Source organism: Miniopterus natalensis, chromosome 9 (assembly GCF_054644295.1).
Source record: "Miniopterus natalensis isolate mMinNat1 chromosome 9, mMinNat1.hap1, whole genome shotgun sequence".
Taxonomy (NCBI): Eukaryota; Metazoa; Chordata; class Mammalia; order Chiroptera; family Miniopteridae; genus Miniopterus; species Miniopterus natalensis.
In genome coordinates this window covers 9,729,560-9,740,149 of record NC_142089.1, presented here as the reverse complement: position 1 = coordinate 9,740,149, position 10,590 = coordinate 9,729,560, and the positions used below count along the sequence as shown (strand labels likewise).

At 44.7% G+C, this 10,590-nt stretch overlaps 1 long non-coding RNA gene across 1 annotated transcript; it reads left to right on the top strand.

The window, feature by feature from the left end:
* Positions 1 to 288: 288 nt before the first annotated feature.
* On the top strand, positions 289 to 4,238 carry LOC107538355 (uncharacterized). Its single transcript, XR_001603310.2, has 2 exons — positions 289 to 397; positions 3,299 to 4,238. It is a non-coding gene; the product is annotated as an uncharacterized LOC107538355 (long non-coding RNA).
* Positions 4,239 to 10,590: the final 6,352 nt, after the last annotated feature.

Genomic DNA, 10,590 nt, shown 5'->3' with positions numbered 1-10,590 from the left:
GCTGCGGGAGGGCTCCTAGAGTGTCTCAAACCCTCGCTTCATCCTTTTTGCATTCTGCAGTTGGGCAAACTGCGGCTCAGAAAGACAAAGAACTTCCCCGAAGCGGAAAAGCTGCCTAGGATGTACCCAGCGCTCCGCACGGTAGACAAGCTGAGGACTAAGGCCCGAGGATGACCTAAGCCCATCACGGGTTAAAACCATGAAGTTGCGTAGCACCCCCAAGGCCTAGAGAAACCCGGCCCCTCTAACTTAGACCCCTTTCCACTTCCAATTTCCGGAAGGGCTCGACTTCCGGTTCCGGGAATGGGGTACAAAGCTTTGCGCCGGGGCGGTGGTCTCCCTTTCCCGAGAGCTGCCTCCGCTGCCTTGTCCGACTCGTGAAGTGGGGGATGCTCAGGTGAACGCTCCCTCCGCGTGCTTCCCTCGGCGTCCGTCCCTCGCGCAGTCTGTTGGGAGCTGGGGACCCGGGCGTCAGCCGGCCTTAGGAGTCTGGAGGCCCAGCTCTTGGGGGTCAGCCGGCTGCTCCGCCCGGCCTGACGTCGGGCGTCGCCTCAGCTGAGGAGTAGGTCCCGGTGAAAATCCCCAGAGGCGCGTTTTCCCGCCCCGCCTGGGACCTGTGAGCCGCGCCCGTATTGGTGGGAGGAGTCGGGCTCAGCTCCCCGCCTAGGCGCCGGGGATTTTTCCTCGGCTGAGTGGTCTCATCACGTCCTAGCCTTGTGACCTTTCGCACGTCCTCTCTCCCCGAGCCTGTTTGCTTACCTGTGTCTGGAAATGACAGTAACTGTCCCACTGGGTCATCGGGAGGATTGGATGGAGGAAAGCTGCCGCGAAATGTCTGGCTTGTGAAATTCAACAAATAGTGGCTGCTGCTAATAGAAACAACCGGGGCGGTAGAGTCGTATCAAGTGTTTAACCTGAGTGGCTGAGGAAGCACGTAGAAGATAATGTAAAGTGCTCAGCACAGTGTCAGATAGGAAATAGTGTTGAGTAAACTGTAGTAAGTGGTGAGAGCAAGCACTGTCAGGTGGTCGTCTAAAACGGGTAGGATTTGCCCTGGAGCGTCGGCCCGCGCACCGAAGGGTCGCCTTTCGATTCCGGTCAACGGCTGTACCTGGGTTGCTGGCTCGACCTGGGAGCGTGCGGGAGCCAGCCAATCCATTTTTTTTCTCTCTCCCCCTATTTCCCTCCCTCCCTCCTTTCCACTCTCTAAAAATCAATAGTAAAAACGTCCTTGGGTGAGGAGTAACAAGAAAAAAAAATTAAAACTGGTAGGATTTGCCCTGGCCGATGTGGCTCTGTTGAGCGTGTCCCTTGCACTGATATTTCCGGTAGGGGGCGTGCAGGAGGCAGCCGATCCCCAGTAGGGGGCGTGCAGGGGCAGGCGATGAGAAACGGTCCATGTCGCTCCCGCTCTCTCCAATTTTTTAAAAAAATTGAAAAAATAAAACTGATAGGATTTACAAGTGGGGTCCATCTTTCAGAGCCAACCTTGAGAACTGACCTACTGACAAATGAGACTATTCCTAGAGGCCAGGGTTGTAAAATTCTGTGGTGCTAGAAACTAGAATTACTAAAAGGGTGTTTTCCTAAGTGGGTTAGGGATTTTTCACTCAAAGGTTTTCTCCTTGAGTTGTGAAAGTGATACCTAGTTGTGGTTAAAAAGAAAACAGTACAGCCCTAGCCAGTGTGTTCAGTTGGTTGGATCATGGTCCTGTACCAACTGAAAGGTTGTGGGTTTGATATGGAGTCAGGGCATGGAGGGAAGGCAACCAGTGTGCTCTCTCACATCAGTGTTTCTTCCTCCCCCTTCTCTAAGATCAATAAGCGTATCCTTGGGTGAGGATTAAAGAAATAAAAAGAACAATACAGAAAGAGAAGGTTTCCTCAGATGGGATTATACTGTGGGAATTGAACTGCACCTTGGTGATGTAATGACTTATGGAATTCTTCACATATCAGCACCCTTAGGACTACTTCATTCTTTTTTTAAAATTGATTTTAGAGAGGAAGGGAGAAAGACATAATGTATTGTTCTGCTAACTTATACATTCATTATGTGCCCTGACAGGAGGTGGAACCCACAACTATGGTGTATCATGATGATGCTCTAACCAGCTGAACTCTACCCAGCTAGGGCCAAGCTTCATTCTTTTTTTTTCTTTGCCTTAGCTCTACCTTAGCTCTTTTTTTTTTTTTAATCTTTATTCATTTCAGAGAGAAGAAAGGAGAGGGAGAGAGAAACACCAATGATGAGAGAGTCATTGGAGATCGAGCCCTCAACCCGGGCATGTGCCCTGACCAGGAATTGAACCTCGATCTCCTGGATCCTAGGTCAACGCTCAACCGCTGAGCCATGCCCGAGCCACGCCCACTGGGGCTCTACCTTAGCTCTTAGAGTAACACTTGCTATTATTTCATGAGATAGATGGGGGAAGGTAGAAAAGACAGTGGAGTAGATGTAAACAAACTGATCTTTTTCTCTGTATCTTAGCACCGCTTCGCAGTTTGCTTTTGGACATCACAGATGCTATGTAAAAATGCTTGGAAGTAGCAAATACCCATGGTTTTAAAGATTTTTTCCCTCCTACAAATCATGTGCATATATACTTTTTTGTTTTAGCATAATGTAAGGTACTGTGAAATGGGCGGAGGGCAGGGGGAATGGATGAAAGGTTCTCCAGCTAACAAGGCCAGTGTTCTTCATTCTTTCTGCTTTGAGCATTTACATTTTTCATTGTGGTAACCATTGACACATTTCCTCAATTATGTCAATTGATCCAGCAAGAGGGAATAAAAATAGAATTTCTAGTAGCTTTATTAAGAAAACCTATTACAACAGAAACAGACTCATAGATACAGAGAACAAACTGATGGTTACTAGAGGGGAGGGGGGTTAGAAGGATGGGTGCAAAAGGTGAAGGAATTAAGAAATACAAATTGGTAGTTATGAAATAGTTATGGGGATGTAAAGTGCAACATGGGGAATATAGTCAATAATACTATAATAGCTATATATGGTGCCAGGTAGGTACTTGAATTATTGGGGGGATCACTTTGTAAATTATATAGTTGTCTTAACCACTATGCTGTACACCGGAAACAATACTGAATGTCAACTGTAATTGAAAAGTAAAATTAAAAAACAAATCTGTATGCATTTCTGAAAAGAAAAAAGGAAACCTGTTAAGATTGGAAAGCTGATGGAACCTGGGTCTGAACCAGATCCAGGAGATCAGGGTAGTTTTAATAGCCTTTGTGGTCTATTTTCACTGATCCTAACTTTTCTCTTTGTGTCTAGGAGCCTGAGTAATCCTTTTCCATAGTTCCAGAATGGAGACTGAAGGAGACCCAGAGACACAAAGAGATAGAGAAGTCCAGAATGATCAAGTAATGTCACCACCAAAAGAGATGATGGCTAAGGAGCCAGCAAACGTCCTAATAGTGGTTCCCCAGGCCCAGGTTCCACAAGAGCCTTCTGTGCATTCACCGAAGAGCCTTGAAGATGTTGAGACTGGGCCAGGAAGGAATCCTCTCAACCCTGTAGTCTGCAGGCAGATGTTCAGAAATTTCCACTTTAAGGATGCATCTGGGCCCAGGGATGTCTTCAGGAACCTTTTGGAGCTTCTTAGGCAGTGGCTGAGACCTGATATTCACACAAAGGAGCAGATGATAGAAATGCTGGTGCACGAGCAATTCCAGGTCGTCATGCATGAGATGCTCAGAGCTCAGGAGCAGAAATGTCCGTCCGTGGTCAGATTCACTGGCTAAGTCTCACTGCTCATTTCTTGCTCAACCTACATGAGACATTTAGTTAAAGGTTCTCTTTGTTGCAGGTTCCTTTGTTGCAAGTTCCATGGGAAATCTGAACCTCGATTATCTTTGTTTGCCTTTGACTAGTTGTAATAAGAATTGATCAGAACCCGTGTTTGGGCCTGTTTTTGCCTGAGGCAGCTCTATTTTCCTGGGACTGTGAACTCCACAAGGAGTTTCTCTGCCCTCTTGTTAGGACAATCAGCCTGCTGTTTATTTTTGCTCTGCTGAATGTCTCCCTTTTTGCACTTTGTGACATCCTTTAATATATTTTTATGTATCCAAAGAGGTAGTTGCTTCAACTTGCAGAATTCTTGCTTGCTGTTGTGGCATGAGTGGGAACTTCTGTAACCCCACCAGTAACTCATTTGGGATGTCCTTGAAATATTAAAGTTTGGTTCTTAATAAAAATGTTCTGTGGTAATTTACCAGTGTAGCTTTTAGTAGTTAGCATTTGAGAAAGACAATGACCGGGAATAGTAGAGCTAGAGATAAGAACTATAACTGTAGCATTTGCTGAGCTGGGAAATAGGAACAGGCCTGGCCTTTGTTTTCAAAGTCAGAATTTAAATTGGACAGAATAGGGTCATAAGAGGTAAGTAACTCTTAGGCAGAACTGTGTGATTTGCTCTTTCTCCATTTCCATTACCTTTGTTCTACAGCTAGTCTTCCTACAGAACTCACTCTAAAGCCATCTCACAGTTCAGTTCTGGTCTTCCTGAAACAGGTCGTTCTGGCTTTCTGTGTATAGAGACCTGTACTTTGGTTGACAGCTGAGACAGAGCGGTAGCTGTGGTGGTGACAGTAAACAGCAGCTGCTTCCCCAGCATGACTCAGTCTGAGGAGCCTTTCTGCTTCTGTGGCCTGGCTCTTGGCTTTATAGATCTGCTCTTGTAACAAACTTGGTGCCGATTCACAACTAATCTTTTGAGTTAGGGGTGATTAGCTCCATGCTGCCAGTGTTTAGTACTTATTGTGCCTTTGGGACCGTTGTAGATGCTAGAATACAAATATAAAATATGGTGAACATAAAGACAAGTGAACTCTGCCTCTTACTAACTAGGTTAAGGTTTTCTAGTCTTAATTCTAGGAGTAAATTTAACTTGGATAAAGAGTTAGTAATGCTCATAGGGTCCTAGTATCTCTAATACTTCAGTTTGTTCAAAACATTGTGAAGGTATCTCCTTTGGTCTGCAGGGATCAGGAACTTCTGGTGTTAATCTCCTTGCCTGCACCAGTTTCTTAGCTGTTTCAATGATCTCAAATTTTGCGTGCAACTAAAGGGGTTTTATGGCAAGAAAGCTGAGGTTTCCTGAATTGAGTGAACCTAGCACAGATTTTTTTCAACCTTGGCACTTTGGGGTCAGATAGTTTTTTGTGGGGGATTGTCCTGTGCATTATAGGATCCTTAGCAGCATCCCTAGTCTATAACCACTAGATGCTAGTAGCAGCTCCCCTAGGTGAGATAACCAAAAATGTCTCCAGCCATTGCTAGATGTCCCCTTAGGGCAAATTTGCCCCTGGTTGAGAACCACTGATGTAATAGAGCTCATCACAGACATGCCTCAGATAAGCAACATGGCCAGTAAGTGGAGGAGCTAGAACCTGAGCCTTGGATTTCTGTCCCCCTAGTCTTGGGCTTTTTTCCGTGTTTAGAAATGTTAATTAACAAGTGTCTCTTGAGAATCTCCTGTGTGCATAATGTTTCTTTTGCTTTATCAAATTGAAAATAACATTTCTTAGATTCATTTGATAAAGAAAAATGAAAAAAAACCACCAAAAATGGTACACAAACTCAATTCCTAGGTAACAGCTATTGACTTTTTGTTGTTGATTCTCACTCGAGGATATTTTTTCCATTGATTTTTAGAGAGAGTAGAAGAGAGGGAAGGGGAGGAGAGAAACATTGATGTAAGAGAGATACATCTATTGGTTGCCTCCTGCAGGTACTCAGACTGGGGCTAGGAATGGAACCTGAGACCCTTCTATCCTCTGTCCTACACTCTAACCACTGAGCCAAACTGGCCGGGCTGCTATTGACATTTTTAAGGTAAAAGATATATTGGCATGTGGATAGAAAAGTCCAACAGTATAGAAAGATATAAAAGGAAAATCTAAGGCTCTCTTCTCATTAACACATACCTTCCAGAAAATATGAATTATACTTATGTAAGCAGATACATACACGTGTCTGTACACATCCCTTTTTTATTTATACAAAATATATATTATACATTTTTAGTATATATATATTTTCCTGCCCAATAAGCCTTAGAGGTCTTTTATTTAAAATTTTTTAGCAGCTTCAGAATAGTTTTTTGTGTGGCTGATACCTAGCCTAACACTTACTAGTAAAAAATGCAAAGTAGAGTAGGTATGGAGTCAACCTCCAAAGCAGAAGTGAGATTTAGAGAGGTAGGTGACAGAGCCAAGACTCAATCCCCATGTTCTAAAACCAGAACTGGTATAATTCACAATTGCCCAGCACTGTCTCCCAGCAACCTCTGGTACCAGCTCTTGCCCAGGGTTGTGAATTTATAGATGAGATTCCTTGCCCCAAACAACCCAGTAAGAGGAGAAGCTGGAGTTCATCTCTCTTTCATCTGGCTTTAGCCCCATGCCGATGCCACAAGGTTACACTGCCTGGATATCAAAAGAGTAAACCAATTCCATTGTTTTAACGACTCTGTGGGGAATTGGGAGTACAGTAATTCCCTATCTTGCCACTCCCTGAGATTCCTGTGCTTTTTACTCAGTGGGCACTACCCAGGTACCACCGTTGTCTTGTCATTGTCATTTCTTGAATCAATATAGTTCCCAATTCTAAAGCACCCTGAGAACTTTAGTTCTGTGAGTGATGGGGAAGGAAGAAGACAATGGAGGAGCCAGAGGGAAGTATTTCTAAAATGTCTTGGATCTAATTTTCCCTTTGTGATTGTTTTGATTACAAATTCCACAAAAGAGTAATTTCATCTAATTATTGAAAAATGCTCTTGCCAGATGGTGCCGGTGAAAATCAGTGTTGGCACCACAAAGTAATATGAGATTGCTAGCAACTGGCTGGTGCCACGGAAAAATGTCATCTGTTGGGCAGCTACTCCCTGAGTGAGTGGGTGACTGGCCTCGGCTGCTGGAGAGAAGGCCAACTCCAGGAAGGGTGGGGACTCTGAGGGGGCCATGGTGGTGGCAGCTGGAGAATTCAAGTGTAACTGGCCTTCCCAGGAGCATCATGTGTGGTCAGTTTCCACAGGCCACTCAGTACAATGCACTTGGCAATGACAACTATTTTGCTAAGCATTTTCCACCCACTGCCATGCATTTAGTGTACATTTTTCCTTGGCCTGGAATGCCCCTCCCCCAGTCTTTGCCAGCCTGCTGCTATTCATTCTTTTTTTAAAAAACAAAACATGTTTCTATCGATTGTTAGAGAGAGGAAGGGAGAGAGAAACATCATTGATCTGCCTCCTGCACTCCCCCGACGGGATCGAGCCCACAACCTGGGCATGTGCCCTGACCTGGAATCAAACCGCGATCTAGATCCTAGGTCAGTGATCAACCGCTGAGCCACGCCAGGCTGGGATGAAGTTTTTTTTTGATGTCTGCCTTTAATTGGCATCTGAAGCCCTCCAGTGAGCTGTGATAACACATCAGTCCGTGTTTATTCAGCAAATATATATTGTGTACCCAACGTGCCATGCCCTGTTCTAAGTATCACACTGTAGTGTGGCTTCTAGTTTGTGTCCCCAGGTACATTGTGAGCTCCATGAAGATGGAATCTATTCTTGGCCTCCAACATAGGTATTGCACATAGCTGATTCTCAAGGAACAGTTTTTGTGGGAGACATGTGATTGCTCCCTGGTTTAAGATGTTTCCTTCTAGTGAACACAAATAATGTAGAGTTCATGGGGGACCACTAAATGTTACACTGGGAAGAGGGCAGGGAGTGAGATTATTCATTCCTGTGTAAGGACTGGTGATGGCAGTTAAAGAAAAAAAAAAAGGCCACTTCGCTTAGGCTTTACTCTGGTGACTGGCTTCCCTTTCCATTCTGCACCTGACCTTGCCATGAGGTGAGGTTAACAGCCCTGCACTGGCTCTGCTTGAAAGCTCAAAGGACCCTTGGCACCTAGCAACAACCTGACTGCCCAGGGTGGTGATTTTGAAGCTGGGTGTGTCTCCTGGGCAGGAAGCCACCTACACCGCCAAAGCAGCCAGGGCCTCCCGTTCACTTCCTCTGAGCCCAAGCTCCACCTTTGATTGGAGCCAATACTTAGTGTTTTGGAACCCTGTCTGAGGAGCACAAATGGGATGTTTCTAGTAAAGATTAGTGTTTACTAGGTGTGTGAACTCAGTCAGGTCACCTCTCTGAGCTTCAGTTTCCACACCTGTCCTTTCCTGTCTTATTTCTAGCTAGGATCACCATAGCACAGCATCAGGGACAGGGACATTCAATAAATGCAATTGTACCTAACTCTGATTGGTCAGGGGAAATGGTTCTTTTTCAGCTATCCCTTTGATCTTGTCCTGAGCCCCTCTCTTAAACAGTTCATCTTCTGTTTCCTAATTCCTATACATAAAATCCTGTTCTTACCCCGCTCCTCCCCATCCATCTCCTTGGTGCTTGTCTTGTTCATAGGCATTATACCTTATCAGCGAAAAAATTCTACACTTAAAAATCACAAGTATTCTGGTCTTTAGGTCAATACTGTAGTGACCTTTAATTTTTTAAAATTTAAATTTAACATGCATCCTGTAAAGTGCACAAATCTTAATGGTACGAAGTGGGCATACCCCTATAACCACCTACCAGATGGAGATACAGACTATAATTGTACCTCAGAAGTCTCACATGCTTTCCTACTCATTAATCCCTGAGAGTAACTGCTGGTACGATTTCTATTGCCCTAGAGTAGTGTTGGCTGTTTTTGCACTAAATAGTATATACCCTTTTTGTCTGGCTTCTTGTGTTCAATATTGTGTCAGTGAGCTTCATCTGTCCCTGCTTTTCCATGCCCGTGCACCTGAACATGCCTGTTCTTTCTGCCAGGAAGCTTTCTATTTTTCCAGCATGCCCCACCCTGGCCTGGCCAGTCTGTGCATATCCTCTAGACTCAGATCAAAATTCACTCCTCAATAAATGTGTTGAAGAAATACAATAAATGAAGACATAATCCCTAATCAAGGAATTAAGGTCTCATAGTGGGACAAACAACAAAAATAAGTGCTAGGACAAGAGTTTGTACAAGGATCTAGGGGAGTAATAAAAGTATTCATAATAGTTATGCCTAACATTTATTAAGCACTTCCTGTGTTCCAGGTATTGTTTTAAGTATCTATCACATATTATCTCACTTGAAATTCACAAGAAATCTGGAATATAGAAACTTACCTTCAGCCAAAATGAGGCATGGAGAGGTTGTTAGTAATGCTTGCCCAAAGTCATACAGTTGGTAGATGGAGGAGCTGGGGTTCAAACCCAGCGTGATCAGGAAGGTTTCCCAAAGGAGGGGGTACAGTAAGCTCAAATATATCTGAGAAAAACAAAGAGGGCAGCATGGCTGGAGCCCAGGGAGTGGATGCATGGTCCAGGGGAGGTTGGAGAGATGGACAAGAGCCAGGAGAAGGCATTGAAGGGGTTAAGCAGGGGGATATAGGTCACTTTTGCATCTGAGGTACCTAGCACATAATAAACACCAACTGTTGAATACTGGTCACAACTGCCAATAACCACGTGGTCCACAGGAGTGATTCCCAGATGGTTTTCAAATTAAAACTTCATCATTGTGCCATGTGCCTCTGGGTTCTTACTAAACCCTACCGGATGGGGATGGAGTTGCTCAGTTACTTCTAGACTTTCCTTTCCTCATCCCATCTCATCTACCCTTCTTTAGTGACCCAGATTATCTCCACCAGAGACATGTAACAGAGATGAAAGCCTGGCAAGCCTGTACCAGTTGGAGAAAAGGCAAGTGCGAAACAGGTTTGGTCAGTTCCGGCCCTTTCTCTGACTCCTAGAAGGGTCAAGGTCCCTGGTCAAGCGTACTGATGCGGCACAAAGGGAAGGAGGGAGGCTCAGCGGCAGGAGGGGCTGCAGAAGGGGTGGGCGTGGGGTCAGAGCCGTGGAGTAGGCAGGCTGTAGCTGCAGCACCTCTAGCCTCTTATGGAACACATCTGGAGTCCTAGCAGCAGAGTGAGGCTGTTCACAAGGTCTGAGCCATTACCAGCCAGCAGAAGGAGAGACCAGCCAGTCTCAGGTTTTGATTTAAGGAGGGTAGCCTCATTTAAGTGATAGGAATTTGCACAACAAAATCAACTTTTCAGTAACAGCAGTGAGACTCTGTTTTATTGAATTATTTTTAACCTTTATTTTTATGAAATATTACCCATGAGAAAAAGCACATGACACAAATGTACAGTACAGTAAATAATTACGAAGCAAACATCCATGTAACCATCATCCAGGTCATGAAACAGAATATTGCCAACACCTGCCCCCTCCAGCCCCCATCCCTCCTAGATTACAACCTCATTTAGGGGCAGCCAACAGCTGGATTTTTAAAAATAATAATCAATTCCTGACTTTCCTATATGGTTTTATCACCTATGAATCACATGGCAAGCCTTATATTAGGATTTTCTCATGTAAATCCTAGGACTGAAGACCAAGCAGGTGAGCCTCTTGAATGTGGATCATCCTCGTCTTTCGTAAACCTTGTCAGGCTCTGGGGAGAAGGTGGTGGACTTGTGGTCTTCAGCATTTGGCAGACAACACAGTTTGG